The 23,693-nt window shown below is 45.0% G+C and overlaps 1 pseudogene; it reads left to right on the top strand.

The window, feature by feature from the left end:
• The first annotated feature begins 675 nt into the window (after positions 1 to 675).
• The window catches only part of LOC130527033 (potassium voltage-gated channel subfamily KQT member 5-like), a 67,108-nt pseudogene continuing 44,090 nt past the window's right edge, over positions 676 to 23,693 (top strand).

Genomic DNA, 23,693 nt, shown 5'->3' with positions numbered 1-23,693 from the left:
AATATGATACTTCCGTGATGCTGGCGCCATTCTTTTGGTATACAGCGTGGCAGTGAGCATTATTAATCACTAATTATTACGCATTTCCACTCACTGTTACCGTTTTAAGCACATTAAGGAGGTGGCGTGAAAGAAAAACGTGGGGTTAGAAGGACGCATTGCACTCCAACGTTGGCTGAATACGATTATTTCATAAAACAGTTCCTTGTGTTGGTTATGATGAAATTTTTATTCAATACAGAACCACTAAAATATAAATAAATAAACATAAATAAATTAGCCAAGAGCGGCTCCGGTGCCACGTCGTTGGCTGCAAATTAGGAGATGTAAGAAGTACGCCATCACACTCAAATGTAAATGTAGTCAAATTCCCATTGTAATGAAATATTAAAAGCCATCCCATACGTAATTCTGTTAGAAAGACTGGAATTAAAGTATTGGAGTCGTTGTAATATGTTCAGCAGATGTACAACGAACCTCCTTTGTGGTTACTTTTCCAAGTGAACACGTGGAAAATTCATTTGAATCCAATTTCATTTGAAAAGATAGACTTTTCCCTCCCTTTTCATTTCTGTCTTTTTAAAACGTGCCGTCATTTGGGATTTTCTGGGAAATAGAATCTACATCCAGGGGGACGGGTGCTCATTTGCGTCGCTCCTGCCACCTGAGGAGCAGTCGCTGGCCGTAATTCATACAAATGACGTGGAACTGCGATACAATCTTGAGTGTTGCAAATGTAAACTCCCGTGGACGCGCAGCCTGAAGCAACAGGCGGCAACGCACTGCGAACACAGCCTGCGCTCTGCCAGAAGCGGTTGCGCTCTCGCGTCACCGGACACACGTTGTATCCGCCTCTCAGCCAACGCGGCGCACACATGGTCGCGGCGTTGATGGAGAGCTTTGCGCGCGGCGGTACTTCGACAGGCTGATGTTCGAGGGAATAGTGCCGTCAATGCGCGACAAGAAGCTCCGCGTTCTGGTTTTGGCAACGGTTCCGCTCCCATCAGTCTCCGCGCTGCCTTCTCGCACGTGCGTTAATGTGTTGTTGGTGCTCGGCGCCGCTCCCGGGGCCAAACACGTATGCTTGACATAAAAACTCCGCGCACTAAGTGTCCGCTTTGGTGATGCCATGCCCCGGAACCACAACGGAGACGAAGGCGGCACCGGGCTCTGGATGAGAACGTCGCAGGGCCACCGGAGCGAAGGCAGCTACGGCTTAAAGGATGTGGAGTCCGGGCAGAGGATGTTGAACAACGCAGGAGACGGGTTGCTGTCAGCCTCTGCCGCAGCAGGTGCTGTCGGCTCCGAGAGTCTCCGGGTGAAGCAGGGAGCCCGGCTCAGCCTGCTGGGCAAACCGCTCATCTACAGCGCGCAGAGCGGCCGGAGAAACGTGCGTTACCGGCGGCTCCAAAACTACCTGTACAACGTGCTGGAGAGACCGAGAGCCTGGGCGTTCGTCTACCACGCGTTCGTGTAAGTTTGCGTGAACACGCGGGAGAATTTAGAGCAGCACACCTGTTGATTGTTTAACCATTGTTGAGACAAGTGCTCGGAATTATTGCACCACCGGGGGCTGCATGATTTCATAATTACTGAGCTTCTTGCACGATGGCTGACCATCCATGAGGAACTTATGGTGCCCAACTTAAAAATGATTCCAAGTGCCTTTTTTTTGTTTGAAAATTAAAATGAAAAAAATGTGTTTAATTTGTTCGTAAAACTGCTTATTGAGTGAACACACATGTCAGAGAGAGTTCTTTTTCACTGACGTGTGCATTCAAGGGCTCTGGCCCATATAGTCCCACATCTGCCCTGTTAAAAACAGAATTGTGCTGCGCTTGCTGCAGAAGGTCAAGAACCAGAAACATCTTTTATCCGTCTGTCTGCTCTCAGACTTTCTATGCTTCCAATGCGGCTGCTTTTATTTGCCCCGTGTGACTGTTGCTGTGACATGATGGGTGTTACAGAGAGGAAGGAAACCCAGAGCGCAGATGAGCCGCAGAGCGCCTGTAGATGCAGTAGCTGCTGTTGGTTTGCTGATTATGTGTGAGATCCATCAGCCGCAGCGCTCTGCAGTCTGCAGTCTGTGAAACCACCTCGGCTTTGCTCTGCTTTTACCATACTATTGAACTCTTGCAGCAGTTTGGCTGCAGGACTATCACAGTATGGAATTGTTCACATCTAGCCAAACTAGCCTGTCGTCTTGACAGCTCCTGAGCATGGAAAAGGGACACAATCATGAAGTTTGTCTCTGATCTCCTGAGTTCAGTTATTTGCTGCAGCTGTATTTGAGGAGATGGCCTCTGGTGCCATTGGGGATGGACCTTGCCCAGTGTCTTTTTAGTTACATGCCGTAAGCATGAATTAAAAGAGACTTTTTTAGGGGATTTTCCTTGATTTTTAAGGATCTATGCATTAAGAGAACAAGATTCTCGGGCTTGCATGCGTGAATGCTCTCAGGAAAACCTGGTCAAGGATTTATTTATTCTTGTGACACTGAGGTTTGATTCGTGAAATGGAGCCAAATACCCATCTTGGGGTTCTTTGTGATTTTTTTGTTTACCACCTGATCCACATTGAAAAGTTCAAAATACTTAGAATGTCTTCAGTTAACGCAAAAGAACCCCAGGATCTTCGGTTCAAGTGGTGATGATTGGGTGTGACAGTGTTTCCAAAGACATAGTCAATCAATCGCTACAGAGGGAGGGAGGTGTTGATTGACAGGTGACCAACGCCTTTTTTTGTCCATATCTGAAATCGTAGTTAGGAACTGCTCACTGTCCAGAGTAGAAGTGGTTTAGTTCCCAACAAACGCAACCGAGGTGAAGTGGGTAGCTGCGTTCCAGGTTTTGGATGCCTTGTTGGTAGAAATGATATATTTAAGCTAAGAAGATCCCCCCCCCATCCCAGTGCTTTATGTTTGCAGTCAAACATGTACCAGCTTCACAAATGAGCCAAAAAATGTGCTTTCCACCTATTTTTGTCTGTCTCAACAGATTCTCGTGCACTGGCTGCAGTGGTGTGCGTTTGTGTTTTGCTACGTTTAATCGCACAACACCAAAGCAGAGCAGTGATTTTTATTTTTGTTTCATACAAGAGTCACCAAATGCCCCCCCCCCCCCCCCCCCCCCCCCCCGCCCCTCGTGCACAGAGCCTGAAGCTGAAATCCTGAGTGAACAAAGCAGACTGATAACCACAAACCTGATACCTCTCATCTCTCTGGGTTTTGGGTTTCTCTCGCCCACTCGGACAAAGAGAGCCTGGCTGTGTTGGACATTCTATTTAGCGTCCATCTTTGGCTCCTGTGTGGCCAAACAAATCAATGAATGCTGCTTTTTAGTCATTTTATTAATACATTTCACTTCTATGGGAAGATAAGGCTGCAGAGGTCTGTTGTATTAACTGTTTTGTGTTCTTCTTTACTCATTTTTCTTTCTCAAAATGATCATGAAAGCTTTTACAGCCTCTATTACATTCTAGGAAATATTGTCCCAGAATGCATACTTACCATACCATTTAATCATACTTATATGCTTTTTTGTCTGTAGTCTGCTGTAACAAAGTGTGGCATGATATAAAACCATGTGTTCCAGGGGAACAAAGGGTTTAATTGTACCGGAGGTGATTTATTTGGAATAAAAACACTTTTTCTATGTAGAAACCAATAATGAGAAGATACACAAACTGTTTCCTGTTTCCCTGACATACAGGGTTATTATGTCATATTATATGACAGAGGGATTTATTTGACATGTCTAATTATCCAGCCTCTTTGCAGGAGCCTATTGACGACTTTATTTAACTTTTCAAACTGTAAAATATGTAATGTCCACAGCGGAGGCTGGTAATGAGTCAAATATAGATCCACAGATGACGGTATCACCAGCAAGGTGGTAAAAACTTGCGGGTGATACCCTGCAAAGCTGCCGTTGCACTTTCTCCTGTACGGCGAGTGCGAGCGTGGATATTTTTATCCGCTGCCCGTGTGTGACAGCAGCAGCACTGAGCCAGTCTTTGTGCCGAGCGGAGTTGCGCCCGGGGTCCCGGCGTGCCCTCCTTCCTGCCAACAGACACCCACAAACAGTGCTGCCATTCATCCCACCTCTGGATTAACGAGGTCTTATCCTCGCAAGTATGTTCAGGGACGGGAAAGTGTGGGGCAAAAGCATGCAGTGTTCCCCAGCTTCAGGTTTCTGAACCGCTGCTAAACTCCGGGCTCGTGCGGTGGGTGGGGGGCACAAACTGGCGACTTGAACTCGCTGATCTCGCATAAATCACTCAGTTTATTGTCAAGAATTCTCAAATTTATAGGCCGCAGTCAAGGCTCTTGGCTCTTCTGGGGCTCTGCGTTTGAAAAGCTTAACTGGGAGCCAACGAACACACGGAAGTATTTCTTAGAATGACAATGCTGCTCTGAATGTTACTACTGCGTGATTTTATTGAGATTCTGTCACTAAGAAATATCTGTTTTTTGCTTTAAAGCCAGTCCTCAGGTTCTTCCTGAAAGATATGCCCTCTGCTTTGGAAGAAGTCCCAGCTCTGTCATAGATTCGGCCCGGCATTGGTTGGGAAATGCCGCAATGCAGGCTTTAATAAAAATATCTGGGGTTTTTTATGTTCTTAACCTGTGCAGAAGCCACTGGCGTCGTGGCTTTTTCGGATCTACTGTCACCCGTTTCAGACGCAGTGGAAAGAATTTTTCAAAACTGGTGTTAAAGAGAAACTGCTTTGTTAATTGAGCAGAGGTGGGAATTCTTTTTTTTTTTTTTTTTAATTATTATTTTTGGGCCAGAGGTTTTTTTCCCTGATACTGGTCAGTAGGAAAAATAAGGAGAATGCTTAAAAAATAGTGTCAAATTAATGAATCTTATTCTTTCTTTAAACTCAGATGTCGGATCCAGTGACGATCGTCATAGCGATGATGCTTTTCACCTTTTGAGCAGCGTCCAACAGTTTAATGGCTTTAATGTAGTTGCTTATTAAATTATTGGCTTTATATCAGAGCTTACATCTGGGTGACGAAACACTGAAAAAGCCCTGGAGAAGAATATTCAGATGTGACAGCTGTCACCGCGGCAACAATCTGCTGATTATTCAGAGGATGATTGACTTGATTAAGGGACACTCCAGAAGTTCTCCTGTCCAGTTGTGGCGTTCGTTAATTAACAAGTCTAAGGGGAAATGAATTAACACCGTTTCTGCCTCGTGCACATGGGCAGTGCGCATTCAGAATTTTGTAAAAAAAATAAAGAAAAACGACAAAAAGTTGGAATTCAGCACATGTCGTTCGGGTAATTCATCACTTTGCTCTGAACCAATTTACAATCATTTTTTGGGAACTTTTCTAAACATTCTCAATAATCCTTCTAGTGTTTGAATTTCTTATGTGGCAGGATATTGCGAAGCTATTATTGGAAGTACAGTGATGCAGGTCTATTTCAATAATAAGAATAATAATAGAAAGTTAGCATTATCCACATTAGGCTGGTGTATCTGAGAATACGCCGTCGACTCCCTGGTGTTCTTTTTCATGCCTGAAAGGAAGCATAGACAAAACGGTGTCATGTAAACAGAAGTAACGACCCAACTGAAGAGAAGCATTTATAGCAGGTACCGTCTCAGGTTTCAGTCCTGCTCTTACTATGCGGAAGTCCCCCAACTGTGGACATTCAAAGATGAAGACAAACACAAGACCACCGTACAGGTTACATTCTTAGCCATGCAGGGTTCTACCTCCGTGTCTCCGTACCTTTTGTGGACACACGTCGAGGTTCTCATTGTTAACCTGGTTTTCTTGCCTCACTTCCTTTATTGAAGCTGGAGAGCTCCATTATTCCTTGAGTTTAACGTTCTGATGAGACGGTTGTGCATGTTGCAGATTTGAACTTGTTTGGCACAGACCTGGATGAGTGGGGTCGAGCGTGGGTTGGCACGGCAAGGGCTTCATATCCTGGTCACTCTGAACGGGATAGTTTCATCGGCAGATCATTAGCGAGGGAGGGCGCGTTATAAAAATTCGACTGGATTTACTTCTGTTATGAAAGGCAGCATTTTCTCAATGGGTCCAACACCTGCTACATCCACTCGCTGCATACAGCATCTTCCTCTGGCTCCGGTCCAGCCCGGCAGTGTTGTGTGTTGCCTGTGTTGTGACTGCAGCTAGCTTCAGCTTGTGGTGTGCAACAATTGTCATCGTCCTTGTTCCTGTTCATTATTTTGTGTATGGATGCCACAAAAAAAGCCGACTCCCTCTCCTCCTCCTGTCTTTTACGCTGTCACTGACCCCAACTGTTTTTCCCCCCACTCTTTTAGAAATTTCATTGATCAGATCAATCAGCGCGGTGCCATTTATAGACATTGATTCTCTTTGGGTAAATTATTGCTCTTCCATGGTGTTATTCAAAAATGGAGAGGAATTACGGGGAGTTGAGTCAGGGGAAAGTGTTTTCTCTTTACGTCTAGCTGGCAGACGTGGCCCCATGTGGGTGGGGGCCCCCGGGCCTGTGCCCATAATGCCCATTGGCTGATCCGGCATTGGTTCCGTGTCAGTTGTTCTATTTCCTGTGATGCCTTTTGTGAGCCTACAAAACGGACATATACCATCACTTGTGAGTGGTCTTCATCTCTTCAGGGTCTTTCCTCGTCGCTTCCTACTTTTTATTTTCTCAGGGCTTGTTTGGATGCTTATTGTTTTTACTGGATTTGGTCTCTACAACAAAGTGTGACACCCCCCCCCCACCTCATTTTTTTTGCCTATTTTTAGTTCTTAGCGTCGTTTTACTCATTGCCGATCTCTGAATCTTCATCACAAATGTGCTGGCAGATGCTTGCCCTGAGGTGAGCGGCATGGGGGGTGGGGTGGCATGCTGCTTGACTAGTTTGAAGCTCCGACTCCAATAATCTGCTGTGGAGCGCACGGGGAGGACAGAGTGTGGTGCCTAATAAAGTGGATTTGTCACACTGACTACCCTGACACTGTGCAGAATTCAGCTGAAAACCCCAAACGCACACCGTCGTTGCCATAGCAATCCAAGCCGTTTCAATATATCACACATTCCTGCACGTGCACCTCAAACATTTCAATTGATTGGCGTCACTGCTGACCAGCTATCAACCCTATGATTTGTGTGTATTTGGCTGAGTGGTGGGGGGTATATTTAGAATACAGAGTATTTACCATCAGCTACAAGCAGGCAGAACGTGCAGACTAGAGAGTACCATCTTTAGATGATGCAGTGTGGTTGGTAAAAGGCTGCCAACCTTCTGACCCCCTTGTCTTACCCACAGGGGCAACAGTGCAGTTGGGTAGCCAGCTCCAACCTCCCCCGTCCTTCAGTTACCACATCCAACACCATGGTGGCTTTTACTCAGTCACAATCGGCTCCTCCTTCAGTTTATGTGAGCGTGTGTGTTCACATGTGTCAAACTCAGTCCTCGAGGGCCACGATCCTGCCGGGTTTTCTGTCCTACCAGGCTGAAAATGCATTCAGTGGGATAGAAAACCCGGCAGAATCGTGGCCCTTGAGGACTGATTTTGACATGCCTGATTTAATAGCTGGGAGACCTTTATGCACAAATGTGCGATTCTTTTTCTTAAAAAATGTCTTTTCTTAAAAACGCAGTAATTCCGGCTGTTTTATGAACACTTAGTGTTAATGACCCTGAATCAACGCCATCAGAAACTTTTCTTTTTTGATTTTTCCTTTATTAAATTCAGTCACACTGATCCTTGAATGTCTCCGAGTCTCCCGGCGCCACAAACCGCTCAAGCAGTGTGAGAAAACAGACTGCCGAGAAAAATTGTCAGCCTGATTGTAGGACTGAAGTGAAAGTGCTGAGGTATGGACGCCACTGTTTTTAACCGTTACATTACAGCGCTCCGTTTGCATGTTCACGTCACTGACTTGTCAGAACACATTAGTGGTATGTTTGTTCCTGAGGTGACCTCAGGCAAAATCCAGTGTCATCTAGACACGGGGAATGTTTTGTTTGTGTGTGTGTGTGTGTGTGTGTGTGTGTGTGTGTGTGTGTGTGTGTGTGTGTGTGTGTGGTGTGTGTGTGTGGTGTGTGTGTGTGTGTGTGTGTGTGTATGTGTGTGTATGTGTGTGTATGTGTGTGTATGTGTGTGTGTGTGTGTGTGTGGCAGCAGATACATCTTAGCTCTTTGGAACAGCTCTTCACACATGGACCTTCTGTACCGGGCTGTTGTCCTACAAGGTAAACAGTAAATGGGCTGCGTTCATTTGGAATCTTTTAAAGGAATGCTTAAAGGAACGTTCCCAGCAAATGCAAGTGAAGCGAATGTCTCGCTTGTTCGACTGCTCGACTCCGTCTTCCCGCTGGCGAGCCCGCCCATTTTCTACAACGCTGATTGCCTCTCTCGGCTCCCCACCTCGCTGTTACGGCTGCATTGACTCTGGTCTCATTTCCAACAAGCACCTGAGCGACCACCTGATGATGTAACCAGGTGGAGTCTCATCTTGTAGCATTGTTGCAACTCTTCTTCCATGAAGCTCCTCGTCTTTTGTCTAGACAATCTTTGGAACACTGCGACCATAGAAATACAGTGGGACCTCTACTTGGTTCCGGAAGTTGTGTGTACGTTACGTAAGTAGAGACGCGTTTTCCATGTAAATGCCCTAATCCGTTCCAAACCCCCAAAAATTCGGACATAATTTTTTTTATAAATCATAAAAATGCATCAAAACATGTAACAAATACATGTTGCAATTAGATTTCCGCACGATAAATGTAGGAATTCAGTGCAAGGCTTCTCCAGGAACAAAATTAACTTTATTACAGGCTAATCTTACATTAGCCGTCATTACTAGCAACGAACGTGAAGACTTGTGGTAACACCGCCATCTAATGGACAAACATACGAACACCCACAATAAATCCCGAAGACGACGAAGACAACGCTGGGAAACACACAAACTTGTACAGATTGACGTCCCTCCTAGCCAATGGGATTACAGGAAGATGCTAGGCGATAGCCAATGGCAGAGCAGCTACAAGCATGTTTGTGTTCGCTAAACTCCGCGAGCTGCGAGTAGCAGCGGTAGCGTATTTTTGCCTTTCGTATCCTGAAATTTCTTTGGTAACAAGAGGAAATATTTTCCCGTTAAGACGTTTCGTAACCTGAAAATTTTGCATGTAGAGACGTTCGTAAGTAGAGGTCCCACTGAACCACCTTCTCTGCCTTCTCTGGTTCGCCGTCACTTTGCAGCAGCGGGAAAATCCTAGCTCAATCGTGGCCGTGGCAGGTGTATTGATGCGGCCTGTAGCGTGCACGGTAGCTTTTATATTTAGTATTCCTGAAGACAAACGCTACAGTCAGCAGCTGCACCGCTAGCAGTAGCCTATTTGATACCAATTAGGTACCCCAAATCGGCAGGAGATGGCATTTTATAGGTCTGTCAACATGGGAGCAGAAGTCACTGTCACACATCCTTTTGCCGCTCCACAAATCGGCCGCGGCTGTTTGTAATTTTGGCGTTTTTAGATTAGAGCCCACGCCATTGTGTACTGGGAGGGTAGGAAGGGTGAGGTGGTTAGGAGTTGTGATGGCCCTGGCCAACATTAGGGCACGGTGGTTTCTCCCTGTGGGTGGTGGTGTGTTCTGGTTGTGTTTCAGCAGGTTTGGCTCCCTCTGCTGAAGGTGCTGGGCGTGGAGATGGTGTGGCTCCCTGATTGGCCGGCACCTCAAGGGAAGGGCTTAAAGGAGGCTCTGAACTTCCTGCTCGTGGGCTCCCCGGGTTGCAGCCGTGACCTGCCACATGGCCTTTTCATTGTTTTGTTTGTTAACTAGAATAAAACCTCTCTGAAAATGCAAGGTGCTGCTTGGACTTCCCCTTTACTTACGTACTTGTTGTGATCCTCACGAGCTGATCATAACAAATGGGGGCTCGTCCGGGATCCCAAATGTTTGGGGAACAAATGTTTGGTTAACAAATGGAGACTCCTCGTATCTTGCTGGTTTGTTTGGTTGTTTTTTTTTGCTTTTTCTTGAGGCAGGTCTGCAGTATCTAATCTAGTTATTGCTTCAAGATTACGACTGGTTAATTTAATTAAAGGATGCATGTGCTCGTACAGGTGTACCTGTAGAGGAACTGCGTGGACAATATAACTGTTACTGGAGCATATCAGTCATTTATTCCCCAGTTAGGCGGTAGCAGCAGTCCTTATAAGGAGGATTGTTGAGTTTGTTGTTTTCAGGGTTTTTTATTTTTGGATGTTGTCCGTGCGGTTTAAAGCAGTTGTCTTGGGGGTGCCTTCCGTAGCTTTGGCTGAAGACAGTGTGTCTTCCCCATGGCAAGCGGGCTTTAGGTGCGTAAATACCCACCGCCAGTACACATTCGAAGACTAGGGTTGAGTTAATCAGGTTTGGGTTAGGCAGTTCAGGGGGGAAAGCTCCAGTCAAGTTAAGTTTGCTCTATGGTTGTGCACTGTGTGAGCGGCATCTTGGTTTTGTCTCCGGTAATGTTTTAGACAATTTTGGTAGGTGGTTGGCTACTTCGTGTGTACAGTATGTCGACTGAACATAGGAATCCTCTGGTTGCTGAATTTCTGCAGCGGGCTAGCCGTAGTACTTTGGCTCAGTTTTCAAAAGTGGATTTAATTGACTTGGCTGTGCATTTAGGGTGGGAGAAGCCTGAGCAGGTGCCTAAAAAGGCAGAGTTAAGGGAGGCGGTTGAGAAGTTGACAGTGTCGTGTGGCATACTGGAACCTGAACAGCGCAAGGGGCCTGATGTGAGGCATCCCAGGGTGGCTGAGAAGTTGTCGTTTGATCAGTATATGCAATTAGAAAGAGAGAAAGCTATGTTGGAAAGGGAGAGGATGCAGTTTCAATTAGAGCATGAGAGGCTACGAGCAGAACAGGAGCAGAAAACAAGGGAGGTGGAGAGTAAGGTAGCTTTGGAGAGAGAAAAGATCAAGCTTGAGCAGTTGAAACTTGAATTGATTAGGGAAGGTAAGGCTAATGAGTCTCTCTTAGGTGTGTCAGTGCATGCTGGTATTGATACAGGGTTCGATGTGTCGGGCAATTTGCGTTTATTGCCACGATTTAATGAAAGGGATCCAGATACATTCTTTGCTTTGTTTGAAAGAGTAGCAGATAGTAGGGGTTGGCCTGATGCTGATAGGACGTTAATGCTGCAATGTGTGTTTACAGGTAAGGCTCAGGAAGCATATTCTGCCCTTAGTTCTGTAGACAGCAGGGACTATATTAAAGTAAAGGCTGCAGTGCTAAAAGCTTATGAATTGGTTCCTGAAGCGTACAGGCAGAGGTTTAGGAGCTGGAAGAAAGGCGACAGGCAAACTCATGTGGAGTTTGCTCGTGAGATCACTGCACACTTTGCACGTTGGTGTTCTGCCTCTGAAGTGAATGACTACGACGGCTTGAGTAATTTGATTGTGTTAGAGCAGTTTAAAAATTCTGTCCCACACCAGGTTGCACTGCACATTAATGAGGGTAAGGTCAGGACAGCTTCAGAAGCTGCAGTTCTTGCTGATGAGTACATGTTGACTCATGGTAGTCGTTCAGACTGGTCCAGGGCTCCGAAAAAATTTGGTAAGTTGGGGCCAGTCAAGTTTGAAGGGACCAATCAGGGATCACAGGCTAATGTCAGGTGTGTCCCAGGAGCAGATGGAAAATTTGATTCAGGGAAAGTGTGTTTTTCTTGTAAAAACAAGGGCCATTGGAAGGGGGACTGTCCAATCGTCAGCATAGATAAAAGACCAGCTCAGTCAAGTGTGTATGTGAAATCTGCTGGTCTGGCAACTTCTGGGGCTCATGTTCGGAGTGTGGAGTTACTTGAACCACCTCCAGAGGAAGTGTCAAAAGGTGTGGATGGAATCTATGCTCCTTTCATGTCAACTGGTTTTGTGTCTCTAGGTGACGGCGACGCAGGTCAACAGGTGAATATCTTAAGGGATTCAGGGGCGGCTCAGAGTTTCATTTTGGAACATATTTTGCCGTTTTCAGAAGCTACAGATACAGGTGATACAACTCCGGTTCTTGGCATCAGCTTGGTTCCAGTGTCTGTCCCATTACATCGCCTTACTCTGTCCTCCGATCTTGTTAATGGCGAAGTTGTAATGGGACTGAGGACATCCTTGCCTATGGATGGGGTGGATGTTTTATTGGGAAATGACCTGGCTGGTGCAAAAGTATGGAAAGACGACTTACCACTACTTGAGCTAACAGCAGTGCCTGGGGGCATGTCGTCTCAAGATGAATTTGAGAAACAACATCCAAGGGTGTTTCCTGTTTGTGCGGTAACTCGTGCGAGGAGTAAAGCTCATTCAGACAGCGTGGAGAGTTCTGTTGCAAATGATTCTCCAGTGCGTTCTGTTGGTAACAAAGCTTTAGGTGAAGGTCGCCATCAAGCGCCGGTCTGTCCCTGGCTGTTACCAAATATTAGCCGAGAGGAACTGATTGCAGAACAGAAGGAAGATCCTTCGTTGGCTCCTTTATTGGCTTTGATTTGTCAGAACAAGAACATTCAAGAGTGTGCCGGTGGTTATTTTGTGTTCGAAGGAGTCTTGTACAGGAAGTGGACCCGTACAGTTGACAATGTAATAGTGGACCAAGTAACACAGGTGGTGGTACCGTCCAGGTTCAGAAATTTAGTGTTGAGTTTGTCACATGATGGGGCAGCTGGTCACCTGGGGGTTAAGAAAACTTATGACAGGGTTCTGCGTCATTTTTTCTGGCCAAGGTTGAAACGTGATGTGTCTGCATATTGTAAAGTTTGCCACACATGTCAGCTGACCAGCAAGCCAAATCAGAAGATAATGCCGGCTCCTCTGTGTCCAATTCCAGTGGTGGAACCTCCTTTTGAATATTTGATTGCTGACTGTGTTGGTCCTCTACCTAAGAGTAAAACTGGTAGCAGGTATTTGTTGACTGTACTATGTAAAGCTACCAGATACCCAGCAGCGTTTCCTCTGCGGTCGATTAAGGTCAAACCTGTTCTGAAGGCCTTGTCTACATTTATGTCTATTTTTGGTGTTCCAAAGGTTATCCAGACAGATCAGGGCAGTAATTTTATGTCCCGCACGTTTGCTCAAGTGTTAAAGCAACTGCAAATAAAACACAATGTTTCAAGTGCATATCATCCAGAGTCGCAGGGGGCCCTTGAAAGATTCCATCAGACCCTGAAATCCATGTTGAGGTCCTATTGCACTGAGCTCTCACAAGATTGGGAGGACGGCCTTCCTTGGCTCTTGCTTGCAGTCAGGGAGGTTTGTCAGGAAAGCACAGGCTTTGCTCCCAACGACCTGGTGTTTGGGCACACTGTACGGGGTCCTTTGTCTGTCTTGAGTGATCACTGGAAGAATGTGGGTCCGCCTGAAAGTATTGTGGGGTATGTCAATGACTTTCGCTGTCGTTTGTATACCGCTTGTGCCATGGCTCGGAAAAAACTGGGGTCAGCTCAGGAAAAGATGAAAGTTGTGTTTGACCGTAAGGCTAAGGCAAGAAAGTTTGATCCAGGGGATCAAGTTTTGGCATTGTTGCCTGTTGTGGGTTCCCCTTTTCAGGCAAAATTTAGCGGGCCGTTTACTGTAAAGAGTCGCATGTCTGAGTGTGACTACGTAATCCACACACCGACAAGGAGGAAAAAAGTTCAGTGGTGTCATGTAAATCTTTTAAAACCTTATTATGATGGTCGGAGTTTCTGGGGGCGGAGGAAGGGGGCGCTGCCGAGTCACAGGCAGCAAAAGCTGTTTTAGCGGTCACGAAGCCTGCCTGGTCATCGGATGATTTGTCTTGTAAAGAAGAAACTGCAGAGGGAAAACTGAACAACTCATTATGTTTGAGAAATTTGGAGTCTCAAATGAAGGGTTTGACAGAGGTACAGAGGAAAGATTTGGTTCAACTGATAACCTCTCACCTTTCTCTTTTTTCAGATATCCCATCATGTACCAATCTTGTGCACCACGATATAGATGTTGGCGATTCTAGGCCTATAAAGCAACGTTTTTATCGCGTGCCAGTGGGAAAGCGTGAACGTATGGAAAAGGAAGTTGAGTACCTGCTGGTTAACAATCTCGCTGAGCCAGCTTCCTCAAATTGGGCCTCACCGTGCTTGCTGGTTCCTAAATCTGATGGTTCTGATAGGTTCTGCACAGATTTTAGGAAAGTGAACATGGTAACCAAGCCTGATTGCTATCCATTACCACGTATAGAAGATTGTGTTGATGAGGTAGGTGGTGCGAAATATGTGACAAAGCTAGACCTTCTTAAGGGGTACTGGCAGGTGCCACTTACTCAGAGAGCAAAGGAAATATGTAGTTTTATCACATCTAAAGGTTTGTATTCATATAATGTCATGCCGTTCGGGTTGCGTAATGCTCCGGCTACATTTCAGCGGCTGATGAACAAGGTACTGGACGGACTGGCTGGTTGCACTGCATATTTGGATGACATTGTGGTCTACAGTGATTCCTGGGAATCTCATGTTCAGCGTCTGAAGGCCTTGTTTGGTCGTTTGGTGGTGGCAAACCTGACGGTCAATTTATCAAAATGTGAGTTTGCTCGGGCAACTGTGACCTACCTTGGCAAGATAGTGGGCCAAGGGAAAGTGCGTCCTGTGCGAGCCAAGGTTGAGGCTATCGACAGGTATCCGGTGCCAAAAACCAAGAAGGAGCTCGGGAGGTTTTTGGGTTTGGTGGGATATTATCGAGGGTTTTGTCCTAATTTTTCCACTGTAGTAGCTCCTCTGACAAACCTTTTGAGTAAAAAGGCGGCATTTGTGTGGTCTCCTCGTTGTCAGGACGCTTTTCTTTCTGTGAGGCGTTTGCTCTGTTTGTCTCCTGTACTCGCAGCTCCGAACTTTGAAAAACCTTTTAAAATACAGGTGGATGCAAGTGGAGTTGGTGCTGGAGCTGTTCTGCTGCAGGAGGGAGAAGGGGTCGTTGATCATCCGGTCTGCTTCTTCTCTCGTAAGTTCAAACAGCACCAGTTGAACTATTCGGTCGTAGAGAAGGAGACTTTGGCGCTTATCTGGGCCCTACAGTTTTTTGAGGTTTATGTAAGTTCTGGCTCAGAACCAGTAACTGTGTATACAGACCATAATCCCTTAACCTTTCTGTCTACAATGCAGAATAGCAACCAAAGGCTAATGCGCTGGGCACTGTTCTTACAGTCGTATAACTTGAACATTTGTCACATAAAAGGTCGAGAAAATGTGATGGCGGATGCTCTCTCCAGAGCTTGAATTCAATGTTGCTTACGAAGTCCCCACGGGGGTCTTCGTTTTTTATGGGGGGGGGTGTGATGGCCCTGGCCAACATTAGGGCACGGTGGTTTCTCCCTGTGGGTGGTGGTGTGTTCTGGTTGTGTTTCAGCAGGTTTGGCTCCCTCTGCTGAAGGTGCTGGGCGTGGAGATGGTGTGGCTCCCTGATTGGCCGGCACCTCAAGGGAAGGGCTTAAAGGAGGCTCTGAACTTCCTGCTCGTGGGCTCCCCGGGTTGCAGCCGTGACCTGCCACATGGCCTTTTCATTGTTTTGTTTGTTAACTAGAATAAAACCTCTCTGAAAATGCAAGGTGCTGCTTGGACTTCCCCTTTACTTACGTACTTGTTGTGATCCTCACGAGCTGATCATAACAGAGTCAAGCTGAGCATGAGCAAATAACAGCTGCTTGTTGGGATAATAGAGTGGCTGAAATGGCCGCAGCACGTGGGTCATATTACCCAGCAGGCCTTTAATAGGCTGCTTGAACGGCAGAGGAAGGATCAGCTGGGAAGTTGCCGGAGTCTCATCAGGCGTCACTGCTGAAAGCGTTCCGATGGTTGTGGACGGAGAAATCGGCAGCGGGTCGGCTGTTATGGCGTTCAGGTGGCGACAGGCTTCACGCCGAGCACTTTTCCGCCTTATTTCTCCAAAATCCCTTTTCGACATTTCGAAAGTTAGCTTCGAACTGCAGCGGTGGTTTTGCCAGGATTTGCTCCCGCTCCTTCTTCTCTCCGGAGCTGGATTCTCATTTTAGCTTTTTTGGAAAAAGTATTTGTCAAAGTAATTCATGTTTTAAACCCACTGCAATTATTTCTCTTGGCGGCTGGCGAAGAGATGGAAAACCAACCTTAGATTAAGGTTTTATAGCCGATTTTATTTATGGCTTACATAAATAAGTCATCCTGAATGCCGTGCACGTTGTTTGAAAGGCCTATCCGAGAGGATGTCACATTCCGCCTGAGGGAAAATTCTCATAAAAGACACGCGACAGAACTTCATCAAACACACACTTTGGTCAAACTGGACTTGCAGACTCGGACGCTCTTGAGCCAGAAACCGTCAGACTGTTTGTCAAGTGATGCAGACGGCTTTTCTCCGGGTCTCCAGAAGTCGCAGCAGGAAAGCAAGAGCTGCCTCTAATAAGTGTTATTATCTGGGAAGCTGCGGCGCTTCCCTCTCAACGCTCGGCCTCCTTTTGACTGTGAGCTCAGCAGCTTTAGGTAGCTGAGAATATCTTAACAAAAATGGTCAGTATGCAGCATCCAGGTCTGCTTTGATGCTGTCATCAAAGCATTTCCAAAAAAATAAAAATAAACGTCTATTCTGGTTTGACAGTTGCCATTTGCCTTCAGACAGCCAAAAACAAACTTCACACGGTGGAAAATGGAAAAGCCTCCTTCCCAGCTGGCACATACTGAAATCCCATATTGTCGCTGTGTTTTTCCTCTCAGGACTGTGTTTTGTTGTTTTTCGTTCCTAATTGAGTATCTTTTTAATCACAACTTTTTCTAAAAGTTTTAGAAAGGAGGTGTGCCAAGAGTGGATTAGCTTTTATTCTCACAGAAAACAACTGAAGCAACAATAGTTCACAAACATGACATCCAGGCTCGGGATCAACCTTCATTTAGCTTTGATTTTTTATTTTATTTTCTTTTGTTTAGTAACTGTGTTTACTGTTTAAAATAGTCATCACACTATTGAACATCACCCTGGCTTCTATATCATTTCATCCCTTCTACTCTCACCGATACAGCCCATAATGTAGCCCAACGAATACTGACTTTTATTTTTAGGAGATTGGTGTTAGCTTAGCACAGCGTGAACGGCGCGGTCCTGGTACGTGAATGAATATACATATATAATATATAACTTGTAATCCTATGACTTTACTTTGTGTCGCTCATGAATAGAAGAATTTAATGACTTTTGAGCAGGCTGCTCTACTCATGCATGCATTGTGGCAAGAAAAGAAAGCAGTTGTTGTTTCCATCTTCTTCCTTCTTTGTGCACCTGGGTGAGCGCTAATGCATGCCAAGGAGCTTCTTCATCACATCTGCTGCTCCTCATCCGAACGCTCCATCTGCCCGCCCCAACGACCCGCCTGCCTTCTGGGGATTCTCAGCATCAAACTAACACAATCAGGCTGCAGTTTCATTTAGTAATTCTTGCCTAATTTGTACTTTTTTGTCCTGAGATCAAGTGTTAAAAGTTATTATTTTGCAGTTTTTGCCATCCTCCTTTTTGACCGAACCCCAAACATTCAAAAGTTAAATCACAAAAGAAATAGCAACTCCAAAAATCCAAAGGTGAAAAACAAGGGAAGGAAATTAGCCCAGATTCTGAAGTTATTAACCTAAAGAGACGGATGAACACATTTTCCTATATAATTCTGACCCAAGGAATTAGTAGATTGGTTATATAAGAATCGTGTCAGAAATAATACTCTGGCCAAGACTGTCTCCATATTAATATGCTAGAAATACGGTAGTATTAGTTAAAGCCAGGCCAAAAGTAGAAAAAGGATTAACCATTTACAGACATGAACACAATTCTGGCAATGAATCCTGTAAAAAATGGTCTAAAGAACTATTTGATTCTATTTGTGTTCTAAACTACTATCACAACACTACTACTGTCATAAAAAATATACCTTTATGCTGATGATTTAGCCATTTGATGTGCTACCCTGTGCTAATATATTAGCATGCTAAATATCAACCAATATTCTGGGGTTTTAGCACTAAAGCTGCTAAGCTAACTACTTTTGTCAGGATATAGATATCTTGCTTTTGAATGAATCATTTTTCACTCTTTTCCCACCTGCTGGTGGTGCAGGTTTGCCTCATCTTCTCCATGAATCGGGCGCTTACTGCCTTGAATTCTTCCTCCCCGGTGTCGACGGAGTTATGACCATCCCTGGGCAAACTTTCACTCCGTGAGCAGCTGCTGTTTTTACGCCTTCTAATCGCAGGCAGCTGAACATCCATCAAAGCGTTAATGAATAAAATTGCATCACATCTCGCTGTTCCTCCTGCTGTAACCTAATGAGGCCTCTTACACACTCGCTCTCAAACTCTTCTTTGAGCCCACCCACCGTTCTTACAGAGGTTTACGGGCTGGAGAGCTGCATCTCTTTGGGCCCGCGTCTGGAAGAGTTGTCTGTCATGGGCAGCTCCAGCAGTAAAACGACCGCAGAGAGCTGTTAAATGCATCATTTTACACACTGTTTTCCTCTTGAATATCTTCAGGGCGTTCAGATGAGCTCTTCTTGGAGTTGGATAATTAGCTGTTGTAAACTTTTATACTGTTGTGGTGTCTGCTCTTTCTGTTACATGTTTACTCTGTGAAAAATATGAGAAAATAATATGGTTTGTGGGTTATGGTAATTTATCCAGTTGAGAGAAAATGTAAAGCAGAGTTCATTACAGCTGAAGCCATCACAGAGTGTGTTGGTGTGTGTGTGTGTGTGTGCGAGCGGGAGAATGAGTTTATGGTGCTGTAAACACTGTGCGAATTTGCGTGCATATTGGCTTCTCTCTAATTATGCTGAAATGCAGAGGCGCATTTAAAAACAATCCTTAATGTGTGATCCCACAGGTTCCACAGACAGCAGCCCCGTTATTGCCCCACAACAAATGGAACACCGCCCTATTTCCCTATTCCCAAGTTGCACTCAGTGTTTTCGTGTTGAGTGCAGCGTTCATTAAAATTTTGAAAGGGCTGCACACGCAAACACCCACATCCATGTAGTTCTGCCTTTGTGAGGACTTTGATAGGTGTGATGCATTAGCCAGCTCCATACCCCAACCCTAACCATCCCAACTAACCCTGACCCTGACCTAAACCCATTCCTAACCTCAAAACCTCAAACAGTCCTTTGAAGTTGTGAAAAGCAGCCAAATGCCCTCAATTCCCCAAAATGTCCTCACTTTGCTAGTAGACTGCAGAATTGGTGCTTGGAACATAGCAAGTACAAGAACGCACAATAGCATATAGACACTGTAGTACTATATATCATTGGGCCAGATTCACCAATATGTTCTTACGAATCTTCTTAGATTCTTTCTTAAGTTGTCCTTAAGAAGTTTTTTAAGAAAACCCTACGTCGGATTCATCAACGCGTTCGTAAGCCCCAGAATTGTTCGCAGCTGTGTTCTTAGATTGATGAATGCCATCTGTTCGTAAGTTGAAAGCGCGTGCCAGGTGAGTCTAATTAACATACGATTAGCATAAGTCACCGCCCACTAATGCCCATAAAAGGAACTGCAGCAGGACCCTGTAGACAGAGCAAAAAGCAGCAAAATGCCCAAAGCGAAATGCCCAAAGCTTGCCTCTCCACGCCTGATTTCTGACGCCGTGTTGAACAATCAAGAAAGGATGGCTAACACGCTTGATAAAATTGCCTCAACCCTGATGACTATAGCCAACACGCTTAAAGAAATCAACGAGAATGTAAAAAAAAAGAAGAATGTAAAAAAAATAAACGTGTAAAAGCTGTGCTCGGATTGTGACAATAATGCATTTTATTCACAAACGGGCAATTAATCGCGCTCGAACGTGAACCGCGTGCCTGCAGTGTGGCCCCATCATTGCGTCAGGACGCACATCCTCACGGGGTTGTGGCTCTGTGTCCAAACACATCCAGCGCCCCTTTAACATGCCGATGGTGCGTTCAATGGTGGAGCGACTGCGCGCATGCATCTGATTGAATAAAACTCCTGTGGAGTCTGAGGGTTGGTCAGTGGTGTCAACAACTAGGGAGCTAGGGCATACCCTCGATCCTCTAATAAAATAAATCAAGATAAAATCAAATAAAAAGACAGTTTTGGCATGGTTTCCAATTTGGTTGATTAATGTTAAGTCATTGGCACATTTACGTAATTTTCAAATTCTCCGTAAATCACCAAAAATAGGAAATAAACAAATAAATATGACAGAATTATCATTGTAATATTGAATTTTATTGAACTGCACAAGAGAAGAAAACACAACCATGCCAACATGTCGGCACTGAAATGTGCGCAAGAGTACTCCTGAGTGTTCGTAGGATTTGTTCTTACCTACGAATAAATCCAGGATAAGAAGAAATTGGTGAATGCCACAATCTTCGTAAACTGTTCGTAAGTGGGACTTAAGAACAAATTTGTTCGTAAGAACGCTTCGTGAATCTGGCCCATTGTTTGTTTCCCTTCATAAGGAAAACGATCAGATGCTTATATATTTTTTTCTACCACAATATAAATGAGCTAAGGCAACTATATTAAAACCAGAACTGCGTCATTGTGAACCACAATCCAGCCGGGTTTTCTCACCTACCAGGGAGAAGACTTCACCTGGGCTCCCATTTGTTTTGCTGAAAGCCGTTATCTGCCTGGGAGGATGGAAAACCCGGCTGGATCCAGCCCTCCAGGACTGGGTCTGGACACCCCTGAGCTAAATAATATGCCAGGGTTTAAGGTGAAGGCATGTAGAGTGGAATTATTTGATGGTAGGATTCATTATAGCAATTATATAATGTAAATAAACGAGAAAATGCGGGGCAGCAGAGGGAAACACCTCAGAGTGGGAGGTCGTCCGCATCAGCAGCTTCTGTTGCTATGAGCTCAGAGAAGCTAGAAGGTGTTTTAGCGGGACACTCATCGCTCCTCCCACACGTTCATGCTCAGTCAGTGTGAACCCATCAACCAGTTTTCACTCTCACACACACACACGCATGTTTGTTCACTATGTTGCGCTAGCATTCCGTAAGTGGGCCGTCGCTGGTCACCCGGTTAGCTTCCACTGGCTGCTGGGCCATGTGGGTGATTGGAGGGGTTGATAAAAGGGTTGGACAACCACCTGGTGTCTACGGGCTGTACGTGCCATTGTCAGCCCGTCTTTAAAGAGTCGGGGGTTTGGGACTGTGCAGCTCCCTGGTCCCAGTTCCTGTTCCAAGTGCCTCAGTCAGATTTTTGGATTGTTTGAAGAACCGATGGGTGAAAGGGAACCCGACTAATCTGTCACAGTTCAGAAATGGAGCACGCCAGCTTCTTCCTGTAATGAGACCAAGCTTAAGTTCACTGTTTGGGTTGATTGAGTTAATTACACCTTCCAGCCCGACAACAGCTTAGTTTTAATCAACATGTAAATGAAAATCGCCTTATTCTTGCAGCTTCTACAACAGAAGTGTCGGACTAATGTGTAGACTGTAAATTGAGTTTCCAGCGTCCTCTGGTCACAGTACTGGGTCAGCTGGGGCTCACACAACCAGGAGCCTCCTGGGTGGGCTGGTTTAAGCTGAGTTACATGCTATTTTTCCTGGGGATTTGTGCTAGAGTTGCGCAACATCTGTAACAGCATGTAAAATCAATTACGCTCAGCTTCATCTTTGTTTCAGTCAAGTCCGTCACAGGCAATAAAAACATTGGTTCCTCACTATACTTCCTGGCTTGTGTTGAGCAAAACCCTGGGATATGTGGGGAAATATCTAAAACGACACATTTCTATTCATTATGTACTGAATATAGCTGGGATAGACTCCACCCCCCTCCACTAGTCAGTTTTATGGGATTCATAAAGTGGCTTCCCATATTTCAGGAAGGAAAATTCATTCATTCTTTTTTTTTTCTAAATTTTTTTGCAATCTTCCCAATGATTGGGATTGGCAAATTTGGCATTCCTATATTGGAAAATGTTTTGGGACTTGGTCAACTTTGCGCAACTCAAAAAGAAAAAAGGTATGTAAATGTCCCTGCAGCGTTCCTTTTATCTGATTTGGTGCAGATTTTGTCACATGTGAGCTTCATGTGCTGCTGAATCTCCGGCTCGGTATCAAATATACGTGAGGGGTGTGGTGAAAACTGCAAGTTCTGGGTCTCAGTGCTGCACTGTGCTTTAAGAATTACCGTAATTTCTGGACTATAGAGCACACCTGATTATAAGCCGCATAGTCTAATTTTTAGAAAGAAAATCAATTTTGTACTTATACAAGCCGCACCGGATTATAAGCCGCAGGTATCCCACGTAGTAATATGAAAAATTAGATCGAAAACATTCAGTACCGGTAGATGTTTTTATTACCGTAAGAGACGAGTCACTGACGAGTGACAAACAGACAGGTAAGAAACAACAGCCACTCTTTTCACTTGTATGTTTATACAGAGACCTTAAATCCAAATTTTATCACGTCAGGATTTTTTAACTTTTCTTTTAATTTAATCCGCTTAGCAACATAAACAAATATATTCTACCATTAAATGCTTTTTTTTTTTTCTAAAGGTGTCTGTAATGCAGCTACCTTGAAATATACATTTGTATCAGCTACACACAAATTACGTTGTTTATGCTTTTTTACTCAAACAATGAACAATCTAAAACTCCCCGATGGCCCACCTCTAACATCTTCTATTTTAATCGTGATGGCATTGCTTTTGCCTTCCGTCCGATTTGTACAGCGGAAACACCACAGCCGCCTGCTCTCTGTGTGTTGACCCAGTCTTCCAGAACGTTTTCATGCTTGGGCCACCTGCTATGTTTACGTCTAAAAGCTTTTGTCGTTTTTTTTGCTTTGGATCAGTTCTTCAGGCGGGCGTCGCCACCTTCTCGCCATTGATTACCGTAATGTATGCAAAGATTACGCGCGGCAGCTTGATTTCCTTCTTCAACCGCCAGAGTGATCGCTTTTAACTTAAAAGTCGCATCATATGCTTTTCTTCTAGTATTTTCCATGTTGATGAGGGTTAGTAAAAATGACTGATTCACAATAGTTGTGATAGTGCGCCACGAAAAAAACCATAAATTAGCCGCACCGTAGAATAAGCCGCAGTGTTTAAAGTGTAGGAAAAAAGTAGCAGCTTATAGTCCGGAAATTACGGTAATGCAGACACAAAGAAAGAGAGAGAGACAGGGCCAACAGTGGGTATCCAGCCTCTCAATGTTACAGTCTTAATTAGAGCCCTAATTACACAGGAAAATGGGATGCCAGGGGAGAAAAGAGGGAGGGATAGAGGCAGTTCGGAACAGCTAGAATTTGAGGAGGGTGGCTATGGCGCTCGCTTCTGAATGGCAGTGCTCAAAAATAGACCCTGACTCCCACATTCCCGCCCCCACTTCAGCTCTCATGATCTCCATCATGGCAGAGCAACACAGCATCTTACTGTCAGGCTCCGCTGAGACCGTGTGTTTTATATAGTGTCATGCTACCAGTGGTAAATGGTAAACAAGGGTAAATGCTCCCAGTGTGTACCTGATCAATAATTCAGGTGTTTTTTTCTTCCTCAGGAAAGTGCTGTTTTGTTTATCCTATCACTTATTTCCCACCACTTCTCCTCATCATTTCCATAACAATCTTAATTATTAATACAAATATTTAAGGGAGCCGCAGGCCCTTCATAACATGTTCTTATTTTGCGCCTCCCCCTCTGAGGCCACTGTCAGCTGCGTCAGCCACAGCTCCAAACATTTTAGCTCCA

The sequence above is a fragment of the Takifugu flavidus genome, chromosome 6, assembly GCF_003711565.1.
Source record: "Takifugu flavidus isolate HTHZ2018 chromosome 6, ASM371156v2, whole genome shotgun sequence".
In the NCBI taxonomy this organism is placed as follows: Eukaryota; Metazoa; Chordata; class Actinopteri; order Tetraodontiformes; family Tetraodontidae; genus Takifugu; species Takifugu flavidus.
Note: the sequence above shows the minus strand (reverse complement) of the source record. Positions and strands in the feature narration are given on the sequence as shown.